Raw genomic sequence first — 13,034 nt, forward strand, 5'->3', positions numbered from 1 at the left:
AAGTCAAAAGAAATATGTATGCATTATATATATTCAGAATTCAATTCTTTATAGTTCCAAATGAAGTCATTGAGCCAAATACACTACTTACTACAGAAATGACACAATGGGTTACTCTAGTCTTAAAGTAGTCCAGCACTTCATGGTGATATGAAATTGACCCTCGAAATGGATGTACTTAAAAATCTTTTTTTTTTTTTTTGCCTAATCTATGAAATATAGGCTTAATAAAATGGGTAGACAATTTGCATGGGTATAACAAATAGGCAGCTGTCCATATACACCCCCAACCTCATTTTAATAGAAGATATTGATTTCACAGAGATAACACAGACTTTGAAAGAATGTGCCTCAGTTGGGGAGTTCTTAATGGAGAAGAGGCAGAAATATGGGGTCCTCTCCCCATTAAAGTAAGTCATTTCAGAGAAGGACTCTGAGAAGTCCGAGGAGGTACGACTAGACAGTACTCAAGAAGGAGAAGTCAGCTAAAACAGGGCTGGAGAGGCCGTAGGGACCAACACTTACCTTCTAACTCTACCTGTGTGTAGAGAGCCCCCCACACAAGGAGAGTGACAGAGGCTCACACTGGGTGTGTGAGAGTGTGTGAATGAAAATCTGGCAAGAATCTACCCCTGCAAACATCATTCACAAAGTTGTCATAAGAGGCAGGCCTTCTCTGTTAGTGTGGTTTCTGCAGGCAAAATACTGATTGCTTAGAAAATAATCTGACTGCCAATATATGACCAAAAGTAACCAGCAGTGGCCAGAAGGCAGTGGGAGGTAGCATATCTATGCAACGGAACTAAGAAATAGCATTTCTTGGTGTTCCCTTCCCTACCTATCACCAACCCTCATCCTAGTCTACTCCCCAAGGTGGCAACACTGGCAAAGGAGCTGGGATCTTGCCTTTGGCTGGTGTCCTGGGCCACTTCCAGGATCTCCCGACTTGCCTGTTCACTGCCGCGGGGGATTATGAAAGGCCTTGTTATCCTGCACTCAGGGCACATGCAAACATCACCGCCTGGTGCAGGCCTTTAACAAGCCTGAGAGGCTGTGGCCTGCAAGAGAGCATGGTCTGTGGCAGGCCTGCCAGTAGCCCCCAGCCAGCTGGCCAGCATCCAGTCACCGTTTCTTTTCCAAACATCGACTAAACAAACCTTGATTCAGCTCTTATGTTACGCTCTGGTGGAGAACAGTGCAGACGAAGCACCAAGAGAATGATTTTAGAGAAACTGTTCTGGGCATAAACCAACTACATGTTCCCGTGGAATTGTTAGTAACTCAGGGGTCCTTTATGTTTGTTTGAACCCTCCATGTCGAGCTGAGGAAAAGACATACTTCCTTTTTCTCCAGAAAAGTAAAATTCTGGTAATGTCATATCCAGTCAAACAGGAAGGTTTGTAGGATCAGGGCTGAAAGGTTTCCAGAGCTACACTAAGCCAGACTGAAAGTAATTTATTCGATTTTCATTTGTTTCATTTCCTCCAAAATTATCATTCAGCTCCCTACTCCCACACCCACCAAGACATGAGAAAACATTTCTTAAACACAACAAAAACACGGTGTTTAAGAAACACCTGAGACGTGGAGAAACTAGAACCCTCATTCATTGCTGGTGGAAATATGAAATGGTGCAGGCACTTTGAAAAACAATTTGACAGTTCCTCAAAATGTTCAACAGAGTCTCCATATGACCCAGCAATTCCATACTTAGGTATTTACCCAAGAGAATTGAAAACATATGTTCACACGAAAACTTGTACATGACTGTTGACAGCAACATTATTCATAATAACCAAAAAGTGGAAACAACCTTAAATATCCATGACTAAACAAAATGTGGTATTATCCATAAAATGGAATATTATTTGACAATAAAAAAGAATTAAGTACTGATACATACTATGACGTGAATGAATCTTTAAAAATAGTACACTAAATGAAAGAAGCCAGTCACAAAAGACTGTTTCTGTATGGTATGATTCCATTTATATTAAATGCCCAGAATTGGCCAATCCACGCAGACAGAAAGCAGATTCATGGTTGCCAGGGATTGGTAAGGTGGGGGGTGGGGGGGCCTGGAAGGGGAGGGGATACACAGATGACTGCTAATGGGTATGGAGCTCCTTTTCAAAGAGCTGAAAATGTTCTAGGATTAGATTGTGGTGATGGTTGCACAACTCTGTGAATAAGCCAATGAATTGTGAAAAAAAAATCAATGAACTGTACTCTAAAATAGGTGACTTTTATGTATGTTAAACATATCTCAACAAAGCTAAGGAAAGAAGGTGACTTTTACGTATGTGAAACATATCTCAATAAAGCTAAAGAAAGAAGGGAGGGAGGGAAGAAAGAAGCAAATGAAGTCAGACCTGAAATGTCTCACCTGCAGTGAGTGATAATTATTTTTCTCGGGGTATTTTTTTTTTTAATTTATCTTGCCATAACCATAGACTCATAAGAAATTGCCAAAAAAAGTACAGAAAAGTCCCCTGTTTCCCCCATTGGTAATATCTTACATAACAAGGCACATTATCAAAACTGGGAAACTGACATTGACACACACAGTTAACTAGCCTACAGATCATACTCAGATTTCTAAGGGTGACTTTTTAAGCCAGCTTCTAGGTAATAATCCTTGAGGTTACACTCCTCCTCTTGATCTGAACCAAGCAGTTACTGTGGTTGTGATCATAGCAAGTTAATAATTCCAGTGACACAGATACGAGAAGTGGACATTTTAACACTTCCCAGTTCCTAGTTTGCCATGGAAAGGAAACTAAGTTATCATTAGCAAAATGTTCCACCAAAGTACATTAAGTTCATATATACTTTAAGGGCCCATCAAACTCATTATGTTGCTCACCTCCCCGAGCTTTTCCGCTGGAAGGGAACTCAGCGAGTCCTGCTCTCGAGCGGTGCTGGTGATGTGCTGATAACCAAGCTTCTGTACAGTCTTTCCTCAGGCGGACAAAGAACTAGCCATTAGCCCTCCTAATTCATTCTGAAAGAAAACAAGGACTGTTGGGGGGCTGGTGGATGAAAGGGAAATAGCTCTTGTTAAAGACATAATTATTGGGATATGGGATAATTATTACCCAATTGTCTAATAATCAGTTTTCTGAAGTAAGACTCTCCTATGTTCTTTTTTCCTTTCTTCCTTTTCTTTCCTAACTTTTGGCTCTGCTGCATTAGCAAAAAGTGAGCTGGGCCAGAGAAAGTCATTTCCGTTTCTCATCATCAGATCTGTTAAAATACATGAGAAAGAAGGAGGCTGACACTACTGACTGAAGTGCAGTGTGTGGCAGTGCTGCATTAACAGAAAAGCATCTCCACACCTGATGGGATGACCTTCCTGAGGAGGCAGGGAAGCAAGTGGCCTGTCAGGGGTCGTGGGAGCATCCAGCACTGCCTGGGCCCCGCCAACCGAGAGTCGGAACAGGCCACACTTAACACCCCACACCCAGGCACAGAGCTGAGATCTACACAACACCCTCTGCCAACTGCCACAGACATCGTTCCGGTTACCCTGGTCACCTACAGGCAAGACGTCCAAGGGAAGCCGAGGTGAGCAAGTGCTGGAAATCACAGCGAGCTTTGAAGGGACATCTGGCTTCGTGCTGAGACCCCAGGCAAAAAAAAAAAGGTAGCCCAGATGGGGTACATTAAGCACCCTATTTGGCTGATATCTTGATGGCATGTTGGTTTAATACTGACAATAGGCGACCACCACAGAGAAATGAGCGCTGAGGTTCTTATCAGACAGCAAAATCCAGGAAAGGGACCGGAGACTCTGCTAGTGCTTAAAATCAGGACAAGGCAGAGCATGCCACAAACACAATAGGAAGGGGCACAGCGCAGGGAGAAAAGGGAAAGGAAAACTGTCTTCTGCCCATAGCATCACTCTTTACAATTTTAAAATAAAATTAAGTTTAAAAAAAAAAAAAGCTTCACCCTCCCTACACCTACCCCAAAGAGTGAGAGAAGCCCACACCCAAACAAGGGAAACATTTATAAACATGACCACCACATAACCTTTTATTCAAGGGTGGAAATAGATTTGAGTCCCCTGGTATTACAACGTAAACAATTTTTCTTTCCTTGTAAGTATGAGCTGCCTCCCAGCTGTGGTGGTGTCAGCTGACATCCTCCACTGCCCCTATGAATAGCAGCTCGGGTAGGGGGTGAAGAGTGGCCTGCAAGTCGGACAATCAAGGGCCTCACCCTGGCTCCAGTGTTAACTAATAGGGTAACCCGGAAACACTCTGCATAAAATGGGAAAGTGGGATTATCAGTAGTTTTCAATTTTTTTTTTTTAACTGTGAAACCCTTTATCCAAATGATGGTTCTCTCATGGAGAACCCCAATATATAGGTGAGTTTGAAGCAGACAGGCTGGTGAAAGCTGGAAGAGGTGTGGGACAAGAGGAGGATTTCCCCTGAGGTAGCTCCTGGAACTGGGACACAGCAGCACATACTATGAAAACCACTGATGAGATCTCTTAAAACTAAAACTCAATCCTACTTAAAAAATCCAAAGTGAAACCAAGAAAAAAGTCAAAGTGGTATATAGAGTAATGGTTTCTAATGCCTGATTCTTGGTGGGTGGGGATAGGGGAAGGTATTATAAGGGGTCTTCCATAAGCATGTAAATGTCTCACATAGATACGTTTGCCCATTTTTCCAAATGAATTTATATGCTGTGATTCATAAAACTGAAATTCATTTAAAGCGTTACTTGAATTCATGGTCACGTGGGAATCTCTAATTTTTTTTTTTAATTAAAAAAGAATCATCACATTGGGAACCACTGCTAAAGAGAAAGCAACAACATTCCTCTTGAATTAAACAATATAGGTAAATCTCCTCAAAAAAAACTTACAGTGGCCTTTTTTATTTTAAAGATTCTACTACCTACAATGTCAAACTAGTTAGGTTCCCTTGTCTATTAGCTGTGGCTATTAGAGTGTTGCTTTGAGAAGGATTCTGAGGCTGTGTCCAGGCTGGGTAGGGAAAAAAATGCCACCTTAGATAAGCATTAATAAACACTGTCTGCCACAGTTGTGAGGGAATAGGAAGTGGGGGAGGGACATGTGTACTTGACATCCAGGGCAGACATCACCTATGATGTGATACTTAGTGAATCCTGAGTTCTAAGTCCGATTCTGTCATTCCACTCAACTAGGCAAATCACTCATTTCAGGTTTCAGTTTTGCCAGGTCTAAAAAGGAGTCATTCTAATTTCTGATGCAGAACTTTCAGGGTTCACTCAGACAGTGAATGCTACCCTCCTTTAAAAGCCACTGGAGGGCCGGCCCCGTGGCTTAGTGGTTAAGTGCGTGCACTCTGGTGCTGGCGACGCGGGTTCGGATCCCGGGCGCGCACCAATGCACCGCTTCTCCGGCCATGCTGAGACTGCGTCCCACGTACAGCAACTAGAAGGATGTGCATCTATGACATACAACTATCTACTGGGGCTTTGGGGAAAAATAAATAAATAAAAATAAAAGCCACTGGAGACAACAAATCTGTCAGGACTGGTGAGCTAATCCAAAGCTCTCCATTTTACATGGGAGGAAATTGAAGCCCAAGAGATTGTGGGCCAAAGTCACGCAAGCAGATAGCAGGCTAAAGAATTTGCATTCCCCCTCTAGACACTTTTCTACATGAGCCATAATATGTGGTTTGAAACTTTGACTTAATTACTGGTATTAGTTCTCCTTGGGACAATTGATAATATAAAGCCTTTCCATCTGACACTATAAAAAAAAAACATTCCACTTCAAAAAAGTTCATGCCTCTCAACTGGATGATTGTACTAAGTAAATTATAGTGTTATTGCTATAATATGGATCTATACTTCGTCATTTTCAAGCCTAGGTATTGAAAGTGTTTTTGCAATAGAACAAAACAAGATAAATTATACATTTGAGAATCTCAGTAAACACAAACCAAATAATTGTTGCCAATCTCAGTAGAAAATTAATCATGTTATATCTTACAGTTAGTCAAAGCTTGACCTTTTAAAGGTGCTTAGGACTAGCACCTTTAAAAAATGAAACCTGCATAAAGAAAGTTACGAAACGTGAATCCATCAGTCATATATTCCACCTAACTCTTTTATAATAAGAATTAACAGGGAATGGCTGAATATGAAAGTGACAGAGCAAATAAATAAATAAAATTATAAAAAAAAGGGCCAGCCCCGTGGCTTAGCGGTTAAGTGTGCACGCTCCGCTGCTGGCGGCCCAGGTTCGGATTCCGGGCGCGCACCGACGCACTGCTTCTCCGTCCATGCTGAGGCCGCGTCCCACATACGGCAACTAGAAGGATGTGCAGCTATGACTACAACTATCTACTGGGGCTTTGGGGGGAAAATAAATAAATAAATAAATAAAATTATGAAAGTGACAGAGCAGTGTTTTATATTTCTTACATCAATTTTTTTGGTAAATTCATAAAATAATATGGAAGTCTTTACCACTAACAGGAAAAGTATGTTTGAATACTTTTAGTCCAGAACTTTACCAGCCACAGAATAAAAGACTTTATAATCTCTATTCTGTTTCACATTAAAGATATTTCATTAAAAAGATTTTGCCATTGCAAGTCAAGAAAACATTATAGAAAATTAAGGTAAAACATCTCATGGTCCGTTTTACATTGGAGGTGTCATCTGTCCACAGAATGTGTGAAGTATCTAAGTCTTAACTTGGAAAGGCATTTGGCATTCTTCGAAATCCTGCTATTTTATAGCAGGTCAATTTTATAATGAGTCAAACCACCTGTGCTTTGAATGGTGCCTGGGAACTAACGAGTCAGCTGAGGAGAAATATCCATTCTCCCAGGCTAGGAAGACAGGAATTGAGGTTACAGGGAGAAGAGGTCACTTTTGCGCTGTTCTCCCTGAACTCTTCCCGTAACAACCACTGCACCCCTAGGTCAAACCACATCTCCCAAACAAAGGCACAGGGACTACCTGCCAACACCTGCCTTACCAGAGAGCTCCCCAGTATGTGCTGTGCGTTTTGTTTGTTACTTCTTTTTTTTTTTTTTTTTTTGTGAGGAAGATCAGCCCTGAGCTAACATCCATGCTAATCCTCCTCTTTTTGCTGAGGAAGACCGGCTCTGAGCTAACATCTATTGCCAATCCTCCTCCTTTTTTTCCCCAAAGCCCCAGTAGATAGTTGTATGTCATAGTTGCACATCCTTCTAGTTGCTGTATATGGGATGCGGAGGCCGGAGGAGCGGTGCATCGGTGCACGCCTGGGATCCGAACCCGGGCCGCCAGCAGCGGAGAGCGCGCAATTAACGGCTAAGCTACGGGACCGGCCCCTGTTTGTTACTTCTTAAAAGAAAAGACATAGCTGCAGCACCTCAAAACAGAGTTCCAGAAAAAAACAAAAGTGAACAGAACCATGATTATACCGAATAAGTGGTCTTCTCTAAAATGGTGGGAAACACTGCATCATAGTCTATTACTGGGTTACCATAACCATCTAAAATTAGTTTCAAAACATGAACCCCTCTCTCTATGCTTGGAAGAGGATTATTCTCTTTAAGTTAGAACAAACCTAAAGCACTCAAGGTAGGAGAAAACCCATTTCTCCCACAACACTGACTTATGATACAGTGACATGAAGACAATCAGACTGTGATGAGTACAGCATTTTTGTAATAGGAGGTGTTTGTAGGCAATGCTTTAAATATTTTAGCTAAGCATGTGAGTATCTGTTTTATGACACCATTTATAAACAAAAAGTACTGGGTATAACATTTCTTTTATCACATAAACCATTCTCATATAAACTTCTGCCTCCCTCCTCCTAATATTTGGGTTATTTCATTGTTCTACCTCCTAGTCTTCCAAACATGTTCAGTCCAATGGAAAAACCACATATCATCTCCCTGTTCTCTCTGCCTTCAGAAACACCTTCTCTATAGCAGTTTCAGTAGCAGCAGAAAACCACATTTGAGTCAGAAGCCACTGAGGCACTCCAGGAAATGCAAATTGGCCATAAAATGACAGGAACTGACCTAAGGTTTGATAATGAAAAAAGGGCTTATGATGATAATTATGCAAATCTGCAGCCAGAGATCCTTAATCACAGAGAAATATTTTAGGTCATTTTAAATATGCCTGGAGATCACATAACTTTCCTTCTAATGGGTTTCATGATTGTTTACTATATTTATGAAAAGTTCTGGTAGCTGCATATTTGCATTGCTAATTAATCTCTTATGATCTGTTCAAAACATTGAGACTCAGACAATGGGCAAACAGGCCATTTGAGAGAGGAAAAATACAAATGGCCTGGAGAAAAAAGTACTATTTAACAAATTTTTAAAATGCACATTAAAATACAATGTGATAGCATTTGCCAGTTGCTAAATCACAGATAACTGTTAACTAATAATACTCAACACAGACATAGGTGAAATGAAAGATACTTTAAGACCTCGTTACACTGTCCTCTGGCAAAATCCTTCTTGAGGATAATTGGGCAGTACTTACAAAAAACTTTAAAATTATATACATTTTGACCCATTTATTTCATTTCTAAGAATGCATCCTAAGGAAATAACGTGAAACATGAAAAAGATGTTCATAATTTTAATGGAAAAACATTAGGAAAATGATCACCCTACACTGCACATAAAATGGAAATAAATGCAGCCATCTAAGAAGTTTATTACGATGTTTAATAACCTCCCTCCCATTGGGATGGCTACTATCAAAAAAACAGAAAATAAACGTTGGCAAAGATGTGCACTTTTATTGGTGGGAATGTAAAATGGTACAGCTGCTATGAAAAACAGTACTTCAGTTTTTCAAAATATTAAAAATAGAACTACCATATGATCCAGCCTCTGGGCATATCCTACTTCTGGGTATATACCCAAAAAAATTGAAAGCATGGTCTCGAAGAGATATTTGCACACCCATGTTCACAGCAGCATTAGTCACAACAGCAAAGAGGTGGAAGCCACCCAAATGTCCATCAATGGGTGAACAGATAAACAAAATGTGATGTACACATACAACAAATACTATACAGCTTTAAAAAGGTAGGAAATCCTGTCACATGGTTACAAAATGGATGTTCTTCAAATTCTCCTTTGAACTGGTCTTAACATCTTACTGGTTCCCTCACTAATTAATGAGTTAAAATTGCTGACATGTTTATTTTATAATTTTGAGAACCTTCTTTTTAAACTCTGAAAATTATTCTTTGGCATCAACTATCTACAAGCAGATCAGTTTCTGCATACAGATCATAACATTAATAAAAACAGAAAGCCCAATAATTAATAGCCTTCTAAAACAGAAAGCACCAGGCCCAGATGGGTTCACTGGTGAATTCTACCAAACATTTAAGGGAAAAATTATATCAATTCTTTACCATCTCTTCCAGAGGATATAAGCAGAGGGAATACTTCCTAACTCATTCTATGAGGCCAGCATTATCCTAATAGCAAAACCAGAAAAAGACATTACGAGAAAATTATAGACCAGTATCTCTCATGAACTTAGATGCAGAAATTCTCAATAAAATATTAGCAAATTGAATCCAACAATGTATAAAAAGAATTATACACCACAATCAAGTGGGATTTATCCCAGGTAAGGAAATCACATGATCATATCAATAGATGCAGAAAAAGTATTTGAGGAAATCCAACGCCCATTCATGATAAAAATTTCCAGTAAACTAGGAATAGAGAGGAACTTCCACAACTTGATGAAGACTACCTACAAAAAACTAGGTTGCAGGATACAAGGTGAACATATAAAAGTCAGCTGCATTCCGATATACCAACAATGAATGAGTCAAATTTGAAATTAAAAACACAATACCATTTACATTAGTACCCTCAAAAATGAAATACTTAGGTATAAATCTTTAAAAAAAAATGTATATGAGATCTATATGAGGAAAACTATAAAACTCTGATGAACAAAATCAAAGAACTAAATAACTGGCGAGATATTCCATGTTCATGGATAGGAAGACTCAATAATGTCAACATGTCAGTTCTTCCCAACTTGCCACACCCATTTCTTTATATATTGTCTCTGGCTGCTTCTCCTAGAACAATGGCAGAATTGAATACTTGACAGGGACAGCATGGCCTACAAAGCCTAAAATTTTTTACTATCTAGTCCTTTAGAGAAAAAGTTGTATCCCCTATTCTAAGTTATTATGCTCTTAAGTAAGCTTTTACTTATCTCAACCCAATGCTATTTTTTCCTCCAAAACAGAATTTAAATTAGATAACCTCTTCTACTTTCTTTAAATGGCAGTCATATAAAATTGTTCTCTTAAAACAAAATTAAGTGTTGCTTTTATTGTGTGTGCCTGTGAGGAAGATTAGCCCTGAGCTAACATCTGTTGCCAATCCTCCTCTCTTTGCTGAGGAAGATTGGCCCTGGGCTAACATCCATGCCCATCTTCCTCCACTTGATATGGGATGTCACCACAGTACGGCTTGATAAGCAGTGCATAGGTCCATGCCTGGGGTCCGAACCTGCAAACCCCAGGCCGCCAAAGCAGAGCGTGCAAACCTAACTGCTAGGCCACCGGCCTGGCCCCGTGTTGCCTTTTTTAAAATAGAATATTCTAATGGTGAGGATTTAATATACACATCCTGTTCTTTGAGGACAAAGCACATGTCTTTGGAGAGCCTACAGATATGAAATAACTAGCAAAGCCCTAATATAAAAAAGCAATTTCACAATCTTCACAATTTAAAATTTCTGGTTATTTTCCAAAACTCAAAATCGAAATACCTTCCTCCTTAAGAATTTTTTTTTTGCCTTTTATGGAAACTAAAACCTGATTAACAAAAACCCTTAGGCCAAAGAACTAAACAATTCCAAGTATCACTTAATGAATCTATATATTGCATATTTTCTATAAGAATTTAAACTGAAGTAATTCATGCACTGTAAGTACACAACACTTAGACTGCTCTCAGTAATAGGAATCTGAAAATCCTAAAAATATTTGTTCTACTCTCAAATACTTTTCTAAATATCTATACACACATGAATCTAGTCAGTTGTATCTATACGTTCTGTTTACCAAATAACCTTTTCTACTTCTAGTGACCAGATAAGTCCATGGAATCAATTATTTTCATTTTAACTAATTTATGGAAAGAGAGAGATGTTGTACCATGAGGTCCAGACAGTGGGAAATTCTCCAGGACAAATAACTCAGTTCTTTTCACAAGTAAGCTGCAAGGAAAATACTGCACAGGATTTAAAGAGGTGTAAAGGGCATATAAAAAACCGTAATGTATGAACCCTACTTGAATCCTCAGTTGGACAAACTTTTTAAAAAGTCAAGGGGAAATTTGAAAGCTGACTAGGATGTCTGGTGATTTTAAAGAAATAATATAAACTATTTTAGGTATGATAATGGCAATTTAGTTATGTTTTTAAAGAGTCCTGATTTTTTTGGACATAAATACTGAAATACTTACAGATGAAATTACATGATGTCTAGAATTTGCTTTAAAATAATCCCCGAGTTGATGGAAAATAGTCGGGAGTAGAAATGAAAGACTAGTCATGAATCAATAATTGGTAAAGCTGTGGGTATACAGAGGATTCTCAGACTAGTTATGTTAGTCTCTGTGTGCATGTGTGTGTGTGTGTGCTTGTAGGAAATTTTCAATAATAAAACTTCTTTTTAATCTTCATTTTCACTCTACATAAAATAAGAAAAGTAGGAATGGAAAGCAATAAATCTGAGGGGGAGATTTTAAGAAGACAGAGGGGGTCCTGAAGCATAATTGTGAGGTGCCATCCATTTTTTTATTTTGTATTTTCAACTTAATCATCTACATTAGCATAATTTGTTACTTGATATGATAGGCAGAACTTTAAGTGACCCCCCCTCCCCACCCTTTGAGTGTGAGTAGAACCTATGAATACAATGATTATGTTACACTGTATCGTCAAAGGGAGACTATCCTAGGTGGGCCTAAGCTAATCAGGTGAGCCCTTAAAATTAGTGTTTTCTTTGGCTGATTACGTAAAAGGAAGGCAGAGAGATGCGCTCCAGCTAGCCTGGAAGAAAGCAAACATCCATGTGTGAACTGCCAATGTGTGCCATCTGGCATGGAATATGGAAGGCCTCTAGGAGCTAAAGGCAGTCCCTGGCCAACAGCTAGCAGTCGTCAGACCTACAGTCACAAGGAAATAAATTCTGCCAACAACCAGTGAGTCTGGAAGAATCCCCCAAGCCCCAGATGAGAAACTACAGCCTTGTCTGACACGTTGAGTTTTAGCCTGGTGAGACCCTGAGCAGAGAACCTAGCCACAGCATGCCCAGACTCCTGACCAAGTGAGGTTTTAAGCTGCTAAAAGTGTGGTAATCCGTTACGCAGCAATAAAACTAATATGCCTGGATAAGCATCTCATACCAGCATAGTACTGCAGTACCTCAAAGCCTACCTCTGCACCATGAGTTTATGATCCCACTGGCACCAAGTGAGTACCTAAACACTCACCAAGTCAATTTTTAATGCAGTGTTTCTGAAAGGATCATGAATCCAAATTTGAGAAACCTTGAGCTACATAATCCTTTATAAATGAAATATTCCTTTATCCAACACACACACAGTTAGCTTTACAGGCAAGATTACATACTTGAGTGCTCTTTACAGTGTAAAGGCTACAGCAGAAAAATCCTGCAAAATAATCAAATGCAACAAGTTTAAAGCAAATTGTGACTAAGCCAAATGTATCACCAAACCCTTAGCTTATGATCACTGCAGATATTTTATAAAATAGTGCAAAGCTTTCTATCCTTTAATGCCCTAGCTCACAATTAGGAGGTATAAGAAAAATATGAGCTTGATTCCATTACAACAAAAATTTCTTTATAACAAAGTTTCCCATGTCTCATGTGGTCCATAAATATTAAGGGATTATCACAATCATTCTTCATCCATGCTATACATCTATTTATAGGAAAAATTAAGATGTACATGAAGAAAATAAATGGAAAAGTAAGTCATAGA

At 39.3% G+C, this 13,034-nt stretch overlaps 1 protein-coding gene across 3 annotated transcripts in view; it reads right to left on the reverse strand.

Annotated features, from left to right (window-relative positions):
* The window catches only part of DAAM1 (dishevelled associated activator of morphogenesis 1), a 160,580-nt gene that overhangs the window by 133,984 nt on the left and 13,562 nt on the right, over positions 1-13,034 (reverse strand). Inside the window, exon 2 of one of the 3 annotated variants that reach the window (XM_087448432.1) lies at positions 2,867-3,004. The exons of the other annotated variants lie outside the window; for them this stretch is intronic. The gene's annotated coding sequence lies outside the window, so the exon portion shown is untranslated. The remainder of the gene's footprint in view (positions 1-2,866; positions 3,005-13,034) is intronic. 3 annotated transcript variants of the gene reach the window in all.

This window comes from Ceratotherium simum, chromosome 24, assembly GCF_057802395.1.
Source record: "Ceratotherium simum simum isolate JZ-2026a chromosome 24, ASM5780239v1, whole genome shotgun sequence".
Classification (NCBI taxonomy): Eukaryota; Metazoa; Chordata; class Mammalia; order Perissodactyla; family Rhinocerotidae; genus Ceratotherium; species Ceratotherium simum.